The sequence below is a fragment of the Castor canadensis genome, chromosome X (assembly GCF_047511655.1).
Source record: "Castor canadensis chromosome X, mCasCan1.hap1v2, whole genome shotgun sequence".
Classification (NCBI taxonomy): domain Eukaryota; kingdom Metazoa; phylum Chordata; class Mammalia; order Rodentia; family Castoridae; genus Castor; species Castor canadensis.
Window position 1 is genome coordinate 137,586,184 of NC_133405.1, and position 22,046 is coordinate 137,608,229.

Genomic DNA, 22,046 nt, shown 5'->3' on the forward strand with positions numbered 1-22,046 from the left:
TTAATACAAGAGGACTATGCTTGATCAGTACTTTATAATGGAGGGTATGTTTTAAATCAGAATTCTACTGTATGCAATGGCTTCTGTAAGGTTTTCCTTAATTAGAAACACACAAACACACCTCCAACCCATATCATTTATTTCCACAGATATTACTTCTTTCTATTTCCCCAGCTTTTGCCTAAATCAACTTCTAACATCTAATATGTGTTTAGTTTACTTTCTCACTGGTAAAATGCCATGAGCCATGGGTAACTGAATCCATAGTTGCTTTTATACACCCTGGTACCAACATCTATAATTGGTAGAAATATTGGGTGTCTGTACAGCTTTGGAACCAACTGCTGTTTCTCCACTCAGTAACACATCATTGCCCATCCTGTACTAGGTCATCAGCTATGAATAATTTTGCTCTTTCTATAGCTGAAGTGAGGTAGAAGAGCAATATCATGCTATCAGCACAATAAAAATGCTTTAAAATACTCTTTAGAATGACACAATGAATACATGCTTTTTATAGTCAATAGTATATAAAAGGCAGAAAATTTACCAGGATTTTACCACTTATGTGATATTTACTATGATAACATTTGTAGAACCAGATTGGACTCATATTTTTGTTTCCTATTCTTGGAGGTGTATTTCTAGATTTATGTTTATGTGTTATTTATAAAATGAATTCTCCTTATACATGTGCATGTACACACACACACACACATGCACAGGTACTTTCGACAACCATAAAGTTGGACTTATGTTCATTTATTTTATTTCTTTAACAAATAGCTTTAGTAAGACTTTACTAAAGCTCATTTTGTACTATGAATATTGACACTTGAATCAGTTTCCAAGTATTTCTTCCATTTTGACATTTGTTATTTAACATTTTAATTATTTTTGACTGAGAGTTGTTTTAAATGAATATTTAATAGCCTTTCAGTTAGTTTCTTGATGGCTTCTGCTTTTAGTTTCATGCTTTTTAGTTCTCCTTTATACTAGGAATATATAAATACTCGCTTTTATTTTCACATTATTTTTATGGCTTACTATTTGTTTATATGTTTGATCCACTTTTGTGTTTACTTGAGCTAATAGAATAAATTCCAGTCCTTTTACTACCACAGCTGAATCCTAAGTTTGCATGATAATGTCCACATCCCACATCATCCCTTGTCCCAGACACCACATAATTGATCCCAATGCTCAGAAAACTGATGCAGGATGATTACAAATTCAAGGTCAGCCTGGCTTACACAGTGAGACCCTGTCTCAAAAAAATAGCCCACACAGGGCAGTTGTGTGTAATCCTACCTACTTAGGAGGCTGACATCAGGAGGATTGTGGTTCCAGGCCAGCCTAGGCCAAAAGGTTCACAAGACCCCATCTCAGCAGAAAAAAGCTAGGTGTGGTGACACATGCCTGGCATCCCAGCAGTTATGGGGAGCTTAAAATAGGACAATCAGGCTGTTTGGGACAAAACAAGACCTTATCTCTAAAATGAGAAGACGAAATAGGACTGAAGGCTTGGCAATAGAGCATCTGCCTTGTAGGATGAAGTTCTGACTTCAAGTCCCAGTACCACAGGGGAAAAAAAGCATACACAAGTTTAAATTTCTAAATATAACTTTTGCTTAATTCATACAGAGTGCTTTTCATGACACAGTAACAATTGTGAGTATACAAAAGATACTGTGTATATCCGAGGTTACCCTTTTATTTTATGGTAACACGGATGATTACGAGCAACCATTCTTTAATTCCCAAGTAGGATAATCTTTGAGGGGCCATGTTTTTGGTGTATCTGGAAGACAGAACCTTCCCAGGATTCCAATCTTGAATTGGATCACAAGATTTGATAAGAATAGTCCTCCTTTATCTGTCATTTAGCTATCCATGGTTTCAACTACCTGTGGTCAACTACGATCTGAAAATATTAAAAGAAAATTACAGAAGCAAATAGTTCATAAGTTTTAAATAGCTCTTATTGCAGCATATTTCTATAATTGTTCTATTTTATGTTATTAGTGATTGTTGTCAATCTTTTCTTGTGCCTAATTTATAAATCAAACATAATGATACACACATAAGTATAAGAAAATACATTATATATAGGATTTTGGTATATTTGTAGTTTCAGGCATCCACTAGGTGTCTTAGGCTATATAACTTGTGGATAGGGGGATTTATTGTATTTTTATATCTTTGGTGTTTTTAATTATATTAATACTTCTTTTCTATGGAAGAAATAATTCAACTTCTTTTTCAGTAACAGATAAGATTGGTGAGTACAAAGTTAAAACCTTGGAAGAACAGAGATTCTACACATTGTTGGATGTATTATAATTACCCTACCCCCTTACAGAGTTGATAGAACACTTAGAATGACACAAGCCCTTTGAAAAAGAAAGAATCTCCTGGATTCAGAACACCTTTCTTTAAAAGATAGTTTAAGTTTAAGTAAAACTTTGCAGAATAAAGTTTTGAGGCTGGCTATTTAAGAAATATGGTAAATGACTTCTGAAAACACATCATCAATGGTATCATTTTTAGAAAAAATACCCTAAGTTTGATGAAATTACGTTACAAAGCCTCCTTGCATTTTCATAAAGTGTTTCCATGAGACTGGTTTATTTACCTAAGAGAACAAAAGAAAATAAGTAAACATTATTGCCTGGGTGTAGCATTGCCCTCAGTTCAACCTGGGTTAGAGAATGTAGTTGCAAAATTTACAGAAGTAGACACATTGAGAACATTAGGACTTTAGGTATTGGTATTATTGATATGACTGGCATTCATGGGTTGTGTCTAGGCATTGCACATGGACAATTGCTATTTCCTTTACAACTTTGGGTTTTCTTATGACTGCCAAATAATTACAAAAGGCATTCACAAGTCTTTCACTGTCAACTATCTGTATGAACAATTTCACTGCACAATGTGTAGAACTTTATACAATTTTCTATGTTATGTTTATCCTAATTTGATTACTAAAATATAATTGTAGGTCAGGTGGATATATAATTAAAAACAGGGGCTTACATTTTGAATGTTCTTTAGATTTTTTATACTTTAATATTCCATTTTAATGAACTTTATTAATATATACTGAAAATTTGACAAGTACAAAAGGGGAGTTCTTTTACCACTGAAAATTTTAAAAGCACATATCTGAACTAGCTTTCTCTGTCCAGGGGACATGGGAGTCAGAGAAGAATAGATAAGGCATTACATGCCTCTGTTATGACTGAAGCAAATATCAATAGATTCTACTATGATGTACTTTATTATTTTCAATAAACATTATTAAAATAGAAAAAGAATATCTGGAAAATTTGGGAACTATCTGTAAAGATTCATGAGCAACATCATTATTATTTTGATATATATGCACTGTTGAATGCATAATTTTGAGTTTTTTAATCATGGGATGCAAAATTTTATCATTTTCTCCATTTAACATCATCTACTTCTCATTTCTGTCATTTGCATGATTATTTAACAATGTTTCACTTTTTAAATTGATGGCAATTTTCCTTTTTGTCTTTTTCTTCCTTTATTGTTGTGCTGGGTGGGCGTACATTGCGGCATTTACAAAAGTTCTTACAATATATCAAATACATCATACTTGAATTCACCTCCTCCACTACTCTCCTTTATTCCCCCTCCCTCAATTCCTGGAACAGTTTCAACAGGCAACATTTTTGCATTTACATACATGTGTACACATTTTTGCACTGTATTCATCCTCCTATCCCTTCTCCCTACTACCTCCCCCTCCCACGGGTGTCACCCCCACACAGTACCTGTTCCCCCTTTCTGTTCTCCAATTTTGTAGAAGAAAAAGATAAAAGTTAAAAAGAAAGCATGACGTTTTTGCTAGTTTCAGGTAAAAATGGCTACACGGGGAGTTTCCTTGTGATAGTTCCATACATTTATGCTTTACAACCCCAGTTGGTTCATCTCCTCTAACCTCTTCACTCTACCCTAGTCCCCTTCCCATGGTGACCCCAGCCACTTTTAAGATTTCTACACTCATCCCTGTACAGAAAACACATCAACCACATTCAAGTTCTTAGTTTCCTTTCCTTGCCCTATACCTCCCGTGCATGACCTCCTTTTAGTGTGACCAGTGTCCCATAATATTGCTGCATTTGTTTTAGGGCTATGAGAGAGAACACGTGGTTTTTGGCCTTCTGAGCCTGGCTAAGTTCACTTAAGATGATGTTGTCTAGTTCCATATATTCACTTGCAAATGACAAAATTTAATTCTTGTTTGTGGCTGAGTAAAATTCCATTGTGTATAACTACTACATTTTCTTAATCCATTCATAAGTAATGGGACATCTTGGCTGTTTCCATAGCTTAGCTATTGTGAATAATGTTGCAATAAACATGGGTGTGCAGGTGCCTTTATTGTAAGCTGACATACATTCCTTCAGGTATATCCCTAGGAGTGGTATTGCTGGATCATAAGGCAAATCTATTTCCAGGTTTTTATGAGCCTCCATTCTGTTTTCCATAGTGCTTATACTAATGTACATTCTCACCAACAGTGTTTGAGGGTTCCTTTTTCCCACATCCTCACCAACATTTGTTGTTGTTTGTGTTCTTGATGGTAACCATTCTAACAAGAGTGAGGTGGAATCTTAATGTGGTTTTGATTTGCATTTCCTTTATGGCCAGACATGGTGAGCACTTTTTCATGTGTTTTTTAGCCATTTGGACTTCTTCCTTGGAAAAAGCTCTGTTCACTTAATTTGCCCATTTCTTCATTGTGTCATTGATTTTTGGGGGGTTTAGTTTTTAGAGTTCCCTGTATATTCTGGTTATCAAACCCTTGTCTGATGTACATGTGGCAAAGATTCAGGGAGAAGAATAGGCAATACTCAGAGAGTAGCATAGAATTGGCTACACACACACAAATCTTAAACAACAAAAACAGCTAAATGGCAGGATTGATAGTGATTTTCATATAGAAAAATATCAAAGAAGACATTTAATTGAGAAAACGTTCCATAGCTTATTTAGTCATTAGCTTATGGCAAACATAGAGCTTATTAAATTATTTCCCATTACTAACAATGTGAAGTGCACCATTCTTCACATAATATTTTGCCATATTTTGTGATTTTTCTCTGGGCAGTTTGAACTAATATTCTTTCTCTCCATGAGTTTGGTTTCCTCAATTTGTGATACTCCACTTAGTAATGGCTGTACAAACAAAGATTTTATCTTCATAGAGTAAATTCTGTGATGCAGAATGTTAAGCCAAATAATTCAGATTAAAAGAAAAATGTGTTGGAGTCTGAAAAACTGGTCTAAAATAGTAAAAAAAGAAATCCATAAAACTTCCTTTATTTTCTACAATACTCATATCACATTATGCCGTGTGCGTGTGTGTATGTGCGTGTGTGTGTGTGTGTGTCTGTGTTAAGTAAATCAAGATGGATCCAAGAAATGAGTAAGTGGAGATAAAACAATTTCATGTATACATTGTACAAGTGAAAGAACTCATAAATTTATAGTATTAAGAATTTCCAAGCAAACTAAGTAAGCATGAGCTATTTTTATTCCACAGAATTGTTCTTGATTTATCTGTTTTTATGAATGTTATTTTGTTAAATTATTCAAACTGAAGTTTCATACTGTTCTAAAAAGTACAATACATTAGAAAACTGCTGAATATTTTAAAAGTGAATTCAGTGTTAAGGTCTATTAAATCTCTGTTGAAACTAGGTAAACCCTCTAAGTTTCTTATGAACACCATCAAATATCTAAATTAGAGAATTAAAATTAACATGTTTTCACTTAAGATGATCTAGAAAAGGATATTTTGCATGTAATTGGAAAAATATGCACTTTTCTAATGAGAAATATCCTATTTTCCCCAGCCATCAGGATATTCTTTGAAGACAGTTGCTAAAAAAATTAATTTATACTATCCTTCTCATTTCTTATCCATCTTCAGTTGCCCATGTGTTATATACAGTAAGGATTATTATGCAACATCCAGTGAGAGTTACTATGAATTCCCTCTTTTAAAATTTTTTTCAAGCAAAAACATGGCATATTAAATTAAGTCAGGAAATCATTTGACCATCTTTCCTCCCAATCTTGTGGGTTGTTTTTTCAGTGGTACTAGGGAATAAACCTAGGGCCTTCTGCATGTGAAGCAAGTGCACTACAAATGAGCTACATCTTCAGTTTCCTGTGACTTTTTCTTAATTCTGTTTTACTCACTACATCATATTCTTTGAAACTTCAGACCAATGCATCTTCTTGTGGATCACCTACACACTGCTTCTCTATGCCTTTCATTCATGTTCACAAAGTAGCCCAGTACAAATACTTATCAAAGTCCTTCCCAGGCTGTATTATACTGGTTTAATTTTTGTCTGTTTCCCAACTAGACTGAGCTCTTTGAAGCTCAGAATTTGGTCTCTCATGTGCATCTGTGAGCAGTAGCAAAGAACACATTTAGAAAATGATAGAACAGCAAGTGCTCATATCTGTTCTGTCCTTGTACTCCTGATGGTGAGATGCATTTCTACTTTGTTCTGCTACTCCATTTTCTAAAAAAAGTTGATATATAAAATGTTAATTCATGATGAGGAAATAACTTTCCATTCTAGACTGCCATTAATAAACTTCCTACCAAACCTCAGGCCAATTTAGGGATTTATCATTCATACTTATCTGTTCCCTTTTTGTCAGAGAGCATAGTTAAGGAAAAGTTCTATTTTCTCCTAGGTGTCTTGATCCAAAGCACATAATGGCAGATGCCATCAACATCAAACTGTATTCTCTGTACTAAGCATTTCCATCTCTGTAAAAGGACATGCATCCAAGAAACTTTCATTACTAAGCAGACCTTGACCTATACAAAATCAGTCTTTAAAAGGTGCTGTGTATGGTAATGGTCAGGATCAATTGTCCTCTGAAGATTCCCATCATGGCTTAGTTGTTATGCTTAACTCTAGCATGCCTTGAGTGTTGGAAATATGACCAAGTGAAGACTCTAATTTACAAAAAGTTTTGGTTGTAGACACAAGTCCTTCATATTTTAAGGCAATGAAGTCATGTTTAAGAAGCTGAACACAATGTATCAAATGAGAATCAGCCAAAGTGAAACTGAATACTCATTTACCATTGCATTTCCTTTGTTCTTGTGTTCTTTGATTTTAGCAGAAAATTTTCTCCTCCCTATCCTCTTCTTTCTCCTATTTTGAAAAACTGCAAATGGTTGTACTAATATTGCCATATATGGAAGTTCATTTGTGATAGGTAGGAGCTGCAAAAGGAACTAAGAAGAGATATGAATGCAAGAGTTGCCATTAATGAATGTAAGGCAGAGATACAGACATTTGAAAACAAAACTAAAACCTAATTATATCTATCAGATGCTTCTAACTATAATCATTGCAGCTTTATAGATATGCATGAAATATAGATCTAGGATATATATATATGTATGTATAGATATACAAATACATGTACATACATATATACAAGAATATATCTATATTCCAAGTTGGAAGAATATCATAGTAGTCTCCCAGTGTTTGTTAAGTTATAAAAGCAAAATACTAAAATGTTATTTGGATTTATGCATATAATTTTTGGCTTACTTATGGAATTGACAATTTTTGGTATTACTTTTTCATTTTATGATTCCAGGATTCTGAACAATTACAAAATATTCTAAGAATACAATAAAAGAACTGGAATATCTTCTGAAACTGTTTTATCTTAAATAATGATCATTTATTTAATTCCTATCTGCCAAGCTATAATCAGAAGGGTAAACAGAACCAAAAGAATAATTTATGCTATTTAACACATGAAAAATTTAGGCATGACAAAGAATCAGTAAACTGTGCCATGAAGAAACTTTGAGATGTGAGTAATAATAACATCAAGCATTCATTCCTTTAACAACATCATTATTATAAAACTTGCTGGACATGAACAGTGCTATGCAAAAACATGTGGGCTAAGCAAGATTCAATGAAGGTGTAATTCTTGAGTAAAGGAAACCTAGACTTTAGATATGTCTTGCATTTCTAGGACTTTCAGTTCCATAACATTCTTGCACCCTGACAGTGTCTAGAAGGGATATTGAGAAATGTCCAGCTGCACATAAATTATTAGCCAAGGAAGTTAATGTTCTTGATAAAAGTTTAGGAGTAAATTGTTGGGAAGCCTGCTCCAGAGGCCAATTTGATATGGAGAGGAAAGACCTGGGGCTTTGCTGGTTGAAAACTGATCTGAACACAGTGTGAGCCCCATCCCAAGCTAAACAATTGACTTTAGCAAGTTACATATATGAACCCAAGTCATCTATCAGAAACACACATATTACGAGTATTATAGAGGGTGGAATTTTATGACAATTCAATATAACAATGAAGATTTCTGTTGAAGTATTCAAATAAAATAATTGATGGAAAGCATCTATATCAGAGTGAGCAAATCAATCACAGCACCTCTTCTAACAAAATCTGGATGTATTAAAAATAACATTTTATAAAGACATAGCTTTGCCCATTTTCACGTATTATTGTTTCATCCATTTTTAAGATGCAAAGGCAGAATTGAATAGTTGAATACACAGAGAATGTATGGCCTAAAGAGAAATAGACATTGGGAAACAACCTGCTAAAGCTGGTCCAGAGTTGATAAATTAAACCAAACTACATTCCTTTTAATGGTGTCACACCATTGCAAAACTGAGTATTTTGAATCTTGATGTGGTAAACAAAAGCAAGTACTATATGAAAAATCAATGGGGAAACAGGAAATCGGAGTGGGTTGTGTAGAATTTGATTCAGAGGTTTGTAAAGCTGTGCAAAGCTTAGCAGACATAAACAGTCATGGTGACTCAAATATGAAATACATTTTTCTTTCTTTCAAATGAATATATATGATTTTCCAAAAAATCTCCTAAGATGGTACTTACATTATCTTAAGTTGTTTGGGGCAACATTTAATAAACAGAAATACTAGGTCCTTCTTTTGATCAAGAAGTACCACAAAAATTCCCACAACACTGAAAGCCCTATGCCTTCACAATGCTTAGGGAATCACTGATCCAGTCTGTATATAGATATGAAGCAAGCAAGCTAACCCTGGTTTTCCCCTTGTGTTATTCAGTTTTCCATTACTGTAACAAAATACCTGAAGTGATCAACTTATAATGAAGAAAAGTTTTTTGGCTAATAGTTTTGGAATTCCAGTCTATGTTGGGTTGATTCTCTTGTTTTTGGGCTTGTAGTGAAACATAACATCATGGTAGAGGTGTACAATGGGGAAAGCTCCTCACCTTATGGTAGCTAGTACATGAGAGAGAGGAATAGACTGGGATTCCATAATCCCTTTCAAGGACACACCCTCAATGTTCTAAGTTCTCCCACTAGGCCATACATCTTAAAGGCTCTTTCACATATCAATAATATCACAGGCTTAGGAGCAAGCCTTTAATACTTGGGCCTTTGAGTGACATTCCAGATCAAAATATAGCATCTCTTACTGATCCCTCTGAATTCAATACAATTTTCTGAGCATCCACATAAAATGTGCTTGGTCTTCAATTGCCCAAGAAGACTGTTGTTTTGGTAATACTTATATGCATAGGTTTACAAAAAAATGCCTTTCTGGAAACACAAACTTAACCTTAAGGAACTACTTCAGCAAATATGATCCCTGACACCAGGGCAGTAAGCAAGGATGACTTTGGAGGGATTACACCTGCCATAGACCTCTATCTTCATCATCTAAGAATTTACTCATTAACACTTTGCCAAGGGTCTGTTAGACATTAAGTCTGACCTCGTTTATTTCTCCTACAAATGTTGTATCTCTATATTTCTTTCTAATTCTCCCCATTGACTGTCAGCATGCTTTTATTTATCCACCAGAAAAGCTGATTATTTAAAGCCATTGTTCTTTCTTCTTCAAAGGCCACAGCTGCTGTTTCAAGCTCAGAGCTATTGGGTCACAAAATAATCTTTAGTGGATAAAATGCAGGGTTGGCCTCCCAAATAAATGCATTTGGGACAACATATAGTTATCTTCCTTTGTTTAAAGCTAATGGATTTTCACTGCTCTCCTCCTCTGTTGATTATCATTTTACCTCTTCATTTCTAATTTTCTACACTATTATTATTAGGCTGGTCTGGAGACCTTTTGCAGAAGATACCTGACAAATAGCCATATATAAATCATTGTTACTTTCCCATAGCAAGATAATAAAGGTTATTTTCATTCAGAATGTATTTTGTGATACAGTGAGTCTGTCCTATTTATAATTTCAGAATTCCCTATTTGAGAGATGAGAATAGTAGCAATAATTTAACTGACTAAAAAATTCCCATGCTGATATGGCTATCTCTATTTTTATATTCATACAGAGAGGGATGCTTTATCGCTCTTCTACATGGTTCTGGAAGTAGAATGTTACCCAAGGCTATATATGTTTTAGAAAATAAATACACCTAAACATTAAGTGGGGAAACAATGTTTCCTTCTCCTGAGATATTTGTCAGTCATAGAGTGATTATATATGAAGTTTTATTAAATATAGAACCATTGGTAGGCTTAGTGTTTGTTTTAGCAGACTCACTTTTAAGCCTTGGGACTATGATCAAAACACACACTCAGAAACAGAACATGGCTTTACACACCTGTAATTCCAGCACTTGTGAAACTGAGCAAGAAGATTGTGAGTTTGAGGCCAGCTTCAGTTACATAGTGAGTTTCAGACATCCTGGGGTACATAGTGAAACCCTGTCTCAAAAAAAAGCCTTCTTATCCCATACTGTACATATTATGACTCTGAACTCAGAACAGTTCCTAAGTCATAGTCTGGAAGTCTGCCATTACTCCTTAGCTGAGAGTTCTCTACTGGATGCTATTCCATCTCTGAGCTTTTGATCCAAGTCTCATGTATGCCAAGTCACAACACTAGACTTCACCTTATGTCTGAGAGCAGTTGACCCTCTTGGAGTTTTTTCTTACTCTTCTTCTTGATTCGTGCCCTTCTCAGGTCTAGTCTATTTCTGTGTGTGTCTGTGAGGGTGTTCCTGGAAGGAATATTTGAATCAGTGAACTGGGTATTGCCTTATATATTGAGGACCCAAATAAAGCAGAGGTGGAGGAAGGATGAATTCACTTTCTCTAAGCTGACACTTCCATCTTCTCCTTCACTTGGATGCCATTGATATTAGTTCTTGGACCCTTGGACCTGAACTTGGCTTTCCTAGGTCTCCAGCTTGCAGACAGCAGATGGTAAGAGTTCTGGGCCTCCATAATTTCATAAGCCAATTACCACAAGAAAATGTACATATGGGTATAGATCATATAGGTGCGGATAATAGATATCTTTTTGGCTCTGTTTCTTTGGAGAACCATGACTATTACAAACTTTTTCGCAGATGCTTCAGATCATATTTCCCAAGACTGACATAATTTTCTTGAGTTGTGACGTGGTTATTTTGACCTTTACCAATGGCAAAGCTTCTCTGCTTGCTCTATCGATTATCACCTGTCCCTCAGTGGCCAGGCCCACAATTCACCTGCCTGTTGGGTCACCTTTTATACCTTGGAGTGGACATTCTGGAAGCTCCCTACTCATCTTTGTCCATTCTGTTTTTCTCTATGACCTTTGAGCAAATACTCAATGCTTTTTGACCATTTTATGTGGGTCTAATTGTCACACAAGTTTTCAGAGAACCCCCAGAGAGTCTGGTACTAGCTGGAAGCTTTTGGTAGGTCGATAACCTAACTTTGCTGAAATGCCATACCAATAATTGGACACCATGAGTTATCTGGTCATTCTTTTAACTTTGGTGATTGTGAAACATAGGTTAGTGAGGTCTAAATTCTCACATCTATAATTTATCCATGGGACTTTGGTTTATGTGGAAAGATTTCCATTATCAACTACTAGCTACCTCAATACTGAAGATATGTCTCCATGTGTTAAACTGATAGTACGATAAATTTCCTGGAGTGTTTAATGTAGCACACTAATCAATAATCCATAAAATTTTTTGAAATCTAATTGAGGAACTCTCCAGGCTTTCCCTTTCTTACCTACTAGCATAGAAAATTTGCCTCTTCTTTCGGGTCAAATGTGAAAATTGGGGTCATTATCACCCATTCCCCAAGGATAGCTCTAATTAAAATATTGAGTATGCTTCAGATTTCCTGTGTATTTTACATTTACATAGTCACAGCTTGAGGCTTCTCTGTAATAGCAGAGGTAATCAGTTTTAGTGAAAAAGATAAGCTTTCCCCATTCACTTGTTATTTTGGATTTGTGTTCTAACAAAAAAACAGAATGTACACACATTCAATTAAGTTAAACTGATCACTGTGTTGTGGTAATTGCCTTAAATGAATGTAGATAAGTAAAATAAAAAAGAAGACTAACCCAAATTAAATAGGATGTTAAACATGAGCTCTTTCATCTTTAGCAAATCAGATATTAGTTTGCTGCCAGCAATAAAGTTAAAATCACACTTACTCTTTTTTCCCTATTTTGGAGAGAAAGAATTTGCTATGTATTACATATTATATCTTTATAAGATAACATGTAAACCTGAGTGCTCATGTTTTCATGTATAAGTTATATGAATAATATGATTAAATATTACAAAACATATGGCCATTTAAATAAGTACTTGTCAAATAAGGGGAACATCTTTTCCCTATAGAACATTAAACAAGTCAAAGATAGATATTTTGATTTTGGCAACTGGGAGGCGGGAAGGTAGTATCTATTATCTGCTAATATCTAGTGGGAAGAGACCAGAGGAACTTGTAAACATTCTTTAATGCATTGGACAGCCACTAAACAATTAAAAAAACAGTGCAAAAGTTTAGAAATCCTGAATTAAATAAGCTTAGGAATTCTTAGTTCTGATGTTAGATATTCACAATATACCAGGTGTGACACTCTAAATCTTGACTTACATTGTCTCATTTAAATTTAATTATCACAACTTTTTCAATGAGGTTACACCCATTTTTCAGATGTAGAAATGAGGAATACTAAGTTTAGTAAATTATTCACATTAAAAAACAGACAACCATGTTCAAGGAAAATCTGGTTTCAATGACATCATGGACAAACTTCATACATGCTTTTAATTCTTTTTATAGAAATCAGATAGTTCCAGATTATGGAATGATTGTGAATTACAGGATACCGTTCACATAAGAAGTAAACTGAGAAGGGTAATCATTGTCTAGGATCATAGCTAATAAATGTGGGATTCAATACATAAGGTCATTCTTCTGATTCCAAGTCTATGGTTCTTGAATCCAAGATTTCCCTTTATGTCTACATTGGCAAGATAAATATCTGTTGTAGGCAGAATAATGGTTTTCCAAAAATGTTCATAATCTACAGAAAATGTAAATTTGTTACATTGCAAGATAAAAGGGAATTGAAATTGCATATAAAATTAAGGTTGATAATTAGTTGACTTTGAGATAAGATCACCATGAATTATATAGATAATTCAATGCCATGTGGCATTGAAGACCCTTTTCTGTTTGGAACATACTCACCATGCTTCTCTTCATGGTAAAGGAGTAGGTCTATCTTGTAACTGAAGAAAATAAATTACTGTTTTTTCTCAGTCTCAGACATGGCAATAGGCTGTGTCCAGACAACTCCCAAGAGGACATCAAGTTGGTTAATTGTGGTCAAAAGAAACAAAAATGAGCGAAAAGTCCATCTAGAAAGAAAGAGGGAGAGGAGAGAGACAGAGAGAGAGAGAGAGAGAGAAGTGAAAGACAAGTGAAGAGACAAGGAAACATGAAACTTGATGAATCCCCTTAAAGCAGCACAGGCTCATGGAACAGAAGTGTCTACTTTATAATTCCTGAGCATGTGCAGATTTGAGGTCCATCCTCCTACAAGGTTATGTCGCCCTTTGTGTCCTCAAATTCCTAAATATCATAAAGTAAAATAGTGCCCAATGAACCATTGAAGAAATAGCCCTTGCTCGTCCTCAATTGTGCCTTGATGAAGATTCTTACTATGCAGCTGAAGTTGCACTTGTTTTTCTGAGAGACAAAAATGGTATCTTTCCTCAATGCTCCCTAACTCACATGTGGCAGAAACTGTCACTGGTTAAAAGGAAGGATGGCGAAGATACATAAAATCTAATTAAGGAGGTATGTAATAGTTAGCAAGTGAGTCAGTTCAAGGTGTCAGTTACACAAAGTAGAAAACATTGCAGAGTTCAAGAGGAGAGAACAATTGGAATTTTCATAGAATTTGAAAGAAGAAATTATGTGGCTGCCTTTTGGAAAGCTGGAGAATGAGCCAAGCTTTCCCCCAAGGAGCAGAGGTCATGAGCTATGGCAGGTTTAGATGACAATAAATGAAAACCATAAATACTTGCCTTACTACTAGAGATCAGTGAAAAATTTTCTTACTTGAAGTGTTGCAGGTTTGAAATATATAATAAGATTCAAAAAGCTTTCAAGAAAGCATGTTACATAGAATGAACAGATTACAAAATAACTATAGTTAATTAATTAATTAATTATAAAAGCTGAGAAGTGAATAAAGGGAGACTCTGGACTAAGTACGAAGCATACTTGAAATACCTTTATTCTTCAGTGGTCAAATATAACTAAGAATCATGATTTCCTACAAAAGAATATTGATGAGTTTTATACATTTGCAAATACAAAAAGTGAGAAGAGTTGGAAGAAACTGATGATAATTTATAAACTAGTCACTAGTTTTTCTGCTAGTGACTTACTGAATTCAGGATTTTCTCAACCTTAGCATTATTGACATTTTTTCAATTAAGTCATCTTTGCTGTGATGCCATCCTATGGATCATATGCTCTTTAGCCACGTTCCTGGTTTCTACTCACTAGATGCCTGTCACAACCTTCTCCCAAGTGTTGTGATAATCAAAAATGTCTCCCTACATTGCCAAGTGTTTCTGGGAAGGAAAACTGCCTGTGATCGAGAAGCATTACTTGATAGTGTAAAAGTAACACTTGCTAATTCTTAACAAAGATTTTCACAAATTGCGCATTTTTATCTCTCTTTTCTTCTATTTTCTTTTCTGTTTTGTTGTTGATAGTACTGGCGTCTGAACTCAGGGCTTCATGCTTGCCAGGTGGGCACTCTACCAGTTGAGCCACTTTGCCAGCCCTTCCCTTTTCTTTCTTTAATTCAAGTGTGTGTCTATGTTAGTCACTTTTCCATTACTAAAACAAAATACCCAAGGCGATAAAATAAAGGTGGAAGATTTGTTTTGCCTCAATTTTTGAGATTTCAATCCATGAACTATTGGTGCCATTGCTTTGGACCTATGGTGAGGCAATATGTTATGGTGAGAAGTGTGTGGTGGAACAAAACTTGCTCTTCTCATGGCCAGGATGCAGAAAATAGAGGAAGAAGCCATAGTATCATTCAAAGGCATGTCACCAATGATCTAAGACCTCTCTCTACTAATTCCAATAATGCCACCCTGGAGACCAAGTCTTTAACACATGGACATTCCTAGGGTAAGGTGAGGCACTCAAGATTTCAACTACAGCACTATGAACATTATTTGTTTTGGCAAACCTACAAACCACTAATCATTTGTCAAACAACTAAATGAATTCTGCTGTCAGTACAATCAGCTTTGTCACCCCAATTAGTTCCAGTGATTGACTTACAAAATTATTTCATTCAAATTATTTTCTTAATCTTTCATGTTGATAGAGAACAACTGACCAGTCTGTTCTCCTTCACCTTTGATGTAAGACATCTGGAGAAAGTATTGCTGATGGTGATGGTGGTTATGTGGATGAAAACTCAACCTAAGCAAGATAGAAATTTTGGGTCTCACTTTTGCAAAAGGGGAAGGGTCCTTGTGGGTGGGTACACTGTTGGTCCTATAAATACCGAATGGGGGTTCCTGAGGGTTAACCATATCAGCTAATGTATAAGTTCTGGGTACACATCATCAAGATTTCCTAAGAAATGAAGTCTGAAACTTTGTTCCCCTTCTTTTGTGTCCATTATTTGTCTTGTCTTGAGACTTCTTGTCTATGGCTACAGGATTGTCCTTTCACTTATCACTTAGTGTGACCCATACAAGGAACCAGAGGAGAGCTACTCCTTGCCCTCAGTTTAATTTTCCCAAAAGAAATTTAATTGGCACCATCCCATGCCCAAATGGTAAAATCACAAAGTTTTGATGTATCTGTGTTTCTGATGTATGGTGTCTATTTTTAAAAGACTTCCTTGCATTTCAAAAGGGGAATATGTCTAAAACAGCAGCATGCCCGTGAAAAAGAAATACCAATTACACCAATAACATTTTCTTAGCATAGCATCTCAAAAGTCAATTCTAAACAGAAGACTTATTTTTGTAACCTGTTTCCCTGCTTTTTCTAAATCCAAAATTTATAGGCTATCTAAAGTTATAGGATTTGAAAAATAAATGCAGTACTCCTTTTCATTTTGTATAGGCTTTCTTATTTGGAACTGCATGGAAAGAAATATGGCTTATGACCATAAGCTTCAGGTAGGTTTTAAAAGTCATTTAAGGATATACCTCAGTTACGTTTGGGATCAAATCTTGATGAACAGTCCACTCTATCTCTGCCCTCGGGATAACCCACTGCTTTATGAGGTGGGACTGTGGCTATGGAATAAGAATAAGAATAAATGTCAAGGATCGTGATCAGAAGTAAAAGCGTTCAGTCACTGCTATAAGATGTCCTGTTGGGCAATGTAGCATGTTAATGGCTCTCTAGACAAGGTAAATGTTGCTATATTTCAATGAATAAGCAAAGGGAGTGGATGTAAATTAATGGTAACACCCTGATTAGGAAGTTTGAAAAGGTAGTATACAGTTCAGTGAGTCTACAATTTCAGACACATAAATTTTAATTCACTTTTTATAGGTATTATGTTGTGAATGTCTGCATCATATCTCTTCTATACCACTGAGGACTGGCTTACTATGTTATAGAACAGGAAAAGTTATAAATTCCTTACAAATTCAAATGTAGGGATTTCTATGAGACAAACAATCTAACCCTAATCAAATTCCCTTGTGAACCAGCAACTGTTTTCTGAACAGTTACACTTGAACATTTCACCATTATTAACATCTTACTATGCTCAATACCAAACTTCTCTCTTAAAAATTTGTTGAAAACTACCTCGAAGTGTGGATTCTCTATTTCACTTATTGACGTAATTAATTTCCAAGTTCATGGGCTACAAAATTTAACAACTTTCCTTCCTCTGGTCCCCTACACATGATAGGGTTCCAAGGCCCTCTATTTTTTTCTATTCTATACATTACTATCCTACCAACACAAAGAAACGCCAAGCCATTGTTATTTCTTGTGCATGTTACCATTAGAGTCTCTTAGCTTATTTTCCCTTTTTCACTCTTTATTCTTAATTCAATTCCAAAATGAATTCTTCTCATTATACTCTTCCCTACTTAACAATACCAAGAGATTCCCTGCCTTTAAAGTAACATTTCTTGGTTTGGCTCCTGCTTTCACAGCCATTGTTGTACACTGAGCTCCTCAGAAGACAGTGCTGGGACAAGTGAGAGGACGACTGGCAGTGGGCGCCTCTGTGTCTCGCTGAGAGAAGAAATGAAAGATGGGCAAAGGTGATCCAAAGAAGCCAAGAGGCAAGCTATCACCATACGCATTCTTCGTGCAAACTTGCTGGGAGGAGCACGAGAAAAAGCATCCTGATGCTTCAGTCAGCTTCTCAGCATTTTCTAAGACGTGCTCAGACGGGTGGGAGACCAAGTTTGCTAAAGAGAAAGGAAAATTTGAAGACATGACAAAGGCAGACAAAGCTAGTTATAAAAGAGAAATGAAAACTTAGATCCCTCCTAAAGGGGAGACGAAAAAGAAGTTCAAGGATCCCAATGCACCCAGGAGGCCTCCTTCCGCTTTCTTCATGTTCTGTTCTGAGTATCACCCCAAATCGAAGGACATCCCAGCCTGTCTGCTGGTGACGTTGCAGAGAAGCTGGAGAGAAGTGGAACAACTCCGCTGCAGACAACAAGCATTCTTACGAAAAAGATTGCGGCCAAGCTGAAGGAAAAGTATGAAAAAGACACTGCTGCCTACCGAGGTAAAGGCAAACCTGATGTAGCGAAAAGGGGAGTTGTTAATGGTGAAAAGAGCAAGAAAAAAGAAGGAAGAGGAGGAAGATGAAGAAGATGAAGATGAAGAAGATGGTGATGATGGATAAGTTGGTTCTAGCACAATTTTTTCTAGTCTATAAAGCATTTACCCCCCCATGCCTTTTAAAGAAAAAAAATTGGAATGTAAGACTGTGTATGGTTTGATTTCAAACTGTACAGTGTCTTTTTTTATAGTTAACACACTATCGAATGTGTCTTTAGATAGCTCTGCTCTGGTGGTATTTTCAATAGTTACTAACCCTGCCTGTACAGTATGGAGGTTGTAAATTGGCACGGAAATTTAAAGCAGGCTCCTGTTGTTGCTCAGCATAAATTAGTTCTATATGGGGACGGTAGTTTTTACGTCTTCACTTGTCTCAGATGCAGCTTATACGAAATAATTGTTATTCTGTTAAACGAATACCACTCTGCAATTGCAAAAAGTTGCACCTGTTTTGTTAACATTCTGAATGCTTCTAAGTAAATACCATTTTATTAGGGAAAAAAGAAATAAAAATAACATTTCTCAGCAACACAATAAAAGACATTGATGATCTAGACTCAGTCTGTGTTGTCTCTCTCCGTATAACTCAAAATCTACCACAATTTCCATGTTTGACAAATAATTCAATACTCATGCATTTTTGCCTACCTATAATATTGTATACTTGTGTATCACTCACTCACAGTGAACAAATGTATTTAAAATTTTCATATCCACTTCAATGAGGCACATCTATAGTGCTATGCACACACAAAAATACATAACACATTTGCTGAATAAAACCAGTTGGCCATCTGTGGGATGATTACAGTGATTGTAATAAAATCTGGCAAATGCTTTCTGAGACATAAACCTTTTCCAATTTTAGTATTTTGTTATTTTTTAACTAAATAATGTGGAATTATTGCCATAATTACAACTAAGAAAAAACCTTCCCCAGGTGACCTCACAGTGCTTGTGTGTGTGTGTGTGTGTGTGTGTGTGTGTGTGTGTGTATGTATGATTAGGCTTATAAATTTAATAATGACCAATACCCAAATTAGTGATGAAATGTCAAATGGTTAATTACAACCTGTTTAGAGCTCCTATGTATAAATTAAGGAGGACCTATTATGTGTAAATAAAGGGGACAATAGCTAATAAATGGTGGAACCAAGAAGGACAGGAGATATTTTTATATATTGTGAAATATTTCAAAAGAAAATGAACAGGGTGAAGGGTTACAGAGTCATTTGTATGACAACTTTAGATAAGAAAGGAAGAACTTGATGGCACTACAACACTAAACACTCCATAGAAAAACATTTCTAAAGATTTTCCTACAGGTCTTTTAAAGTGTTTTCTAAAAATAAGGACATGTATACATTCTGTAAAATTCTGTGACTCTGGGCAAAAATCTCCAGGGATATGTAAACAGAAACAATTTTCTGAGCCTAGAGAGGGTGATGAAATGTGAAATCTCCTATCACCTAGAGTGGAGACTTAACCAGGGCACTATTAGAGACTGCAGTAGGGCCATGTATTAATAGTATTAAGGTTAACTATACCTAGAAGAACAGTTATACTAGCAATCCCCTGATAATAAATCTTCAAAACAATACTTGAAAGCTTCCATTCTGACCTGGAAGTAATTTAAATATTCACCAAGTTAAATTGCAAACTCCAAAAAAGAAGATAAATTCAGAGTTTAAAATAAGTAGCATGCATGATGTCCAGCACACATTTTACAACTTCCTAAACATGCCTGAAATCAGGAAGATGTGATATACATTTTTTTTTCTGGCAAAAATAAGTCAATAGAAAGAGAATCAGAAATTAAAAAATGTGATAGAATTAGCTGAAAAAGATTTTAAACAGCTGTTGTAAATATGGTCAAGCATTTAAAAGAAAACATGAGTAAACGTGAGAAAATTGAAGATTAAAAAAAGAACTGAATATAAATTCTTAAGATAAAAAATTGAATACCTGAAATAAAAATTCATTGCAAGAGATTGGTAATAAATTTCAAAATCCAGAAGAAAACATATGTGATTTTGATGAAATAATGTATGGTTCTTTCCTGGGTTTTGGCACCAAAAAAAACCTAGTATACACAGGGTAAAATTATAACTCGGTAGTAGAGCACTTTCCTAGCATGCTAAAGACCCTAAATTCAATCCCTAGCACTGTAAAATACTCAGACAAGGTAGCTAAAATAGACTAATAACACTATGTTGTGGTGAGAATATGGAGGAACTGGACCTCTCACACATTTATATTGTAAATTTAAAACTGTATTATCATTTTGGAAAAAATTAAGTCAGCTTTAAGATGTTGATTATAAAAAATAGATTTGTAGAACCTCTTCTGTTCTTCTTACCACAATATGCCTTCCTGTCATTATCTCAGGCTGAAATGGGCGTGCACTAATTTGAGGAAGAGAATCAATCAGCATGTAAGGTAGCCTGTAATCTTTTAAGTCCTACTAAAGATGGACCTTTTGAAAAATACATTATCAGTTAATAATATTGGATGTAAAATATAAGTATCTATACTGGCTAGCACAAGAAGCAAGGAGATTTATTCAGGGACATAATGTGGATGACCAAAATTTGAAACTGTGCAGACACATTTCTTTGTATCAGTCGCTCCAAAACAAACTGTTCTGGGTGGGAATACTCAAGTGACAAATGCTAGGTCATGTTTCTGTGATGGACTGGGTCAGGGAGAGCTGGAATCTCACCTTGTTGCTTTGGTAGCAAAAGGCAGAGTTCTACTTTCTCTTAAGAGTCGTAACAAATAATCTCTCCACATCCATAAAGGAATTTTGATATCCAGCCAGCAAATTATTACACACATCCATAACAATAACCTATCAGTTTGATGAAAGAGCTGGGTACTTTCCTTTTTGTTTAAACTAAATTTATTAATTAATTCATCATCAAAGAATTACAACTTTCTTTACTGCCAATTAAATTAAAAATATTATAATATTGTATTAATATTAAAATAAAATACATCTAATGTTTCTTAAATGGGTCTTTTTGTTTAAAAATCAAAGGTAGCTATAGAGGTCTCCAATAACTCACATAATTTCTTCTGAAAAATTTCACTAACTTGTTTAATTGTTTCTAAGGGAAATTCCATATTATCAAATTACTTGAAAGCCACAAGAGCAAATATGAATGGATACTTCATTGCAGAGTTAAGCAATTTTAAAGCTGTTATTCTGCATTCCCAAATCTAGCACTTTAAATTCCAAATCATGAGGGAGAAGGACAAGAAAAGAGAATGATAAGGAGTCAACAATATGGAAACACATTATATCTTTGCTATGATATAATATGATATATGGTACCAGTAGCTGCATGGGGCTAGGAAACGGATTTTTGTGCTTAGTTTTAACTAATTTAAATAGCAACACATGTCTAAATACTGAATAGCATCATTGTATAGTGTTAAGGAAGAAAATTACTAAATATGCATATGAAAATAAGAGTACTTTGTTAGGTCCCAATGGGTAGCCAAGCTAGCTCTTGGAAATGGTATTACTAAAGTCATGATTTTCAGTCAGGTGTAATCTTGCCCCCACCCCCTTTCAGGGACATTTAGCAATGTCTAAAGACATTTTGGTTTACACAGTGAGAGGAGATACCTAAGTGTTGATAAGCACCAGTGTGTAGAAGCCACAGATGCTGAGCAACACATTCCAATGCTCAGAACAACACTGAGTTAGTTATTCAGTTTCTAACGCCTATAAATGTCAAGGTAGGGAAACTCTATTAAAGGTATAGTAGACAAAACCAATCTGAAATTCAAGCTTCCTCAAACATTTAAAGCTGACTGTTTGCATATTTGGAGTTTTTTTCAAG

At 35.0% G+C, this 22,046-nt stretch overlaps 1 pseudogene; it reads left to right on the forward strand.

Moving 5' to 3' along the window:
* The first annotated feature begins 17,570 nt into the window (after positions 1 to 17,570).
* Positions 17,571 to 18,515, forward strand: LOC109675241 (high mobility group protein B1 pseudogene; annotated as a pseudogene).
* The last annotated feature ends 3,531 nt before the right edge of the window (positions 18,516 to 22,046 follow it).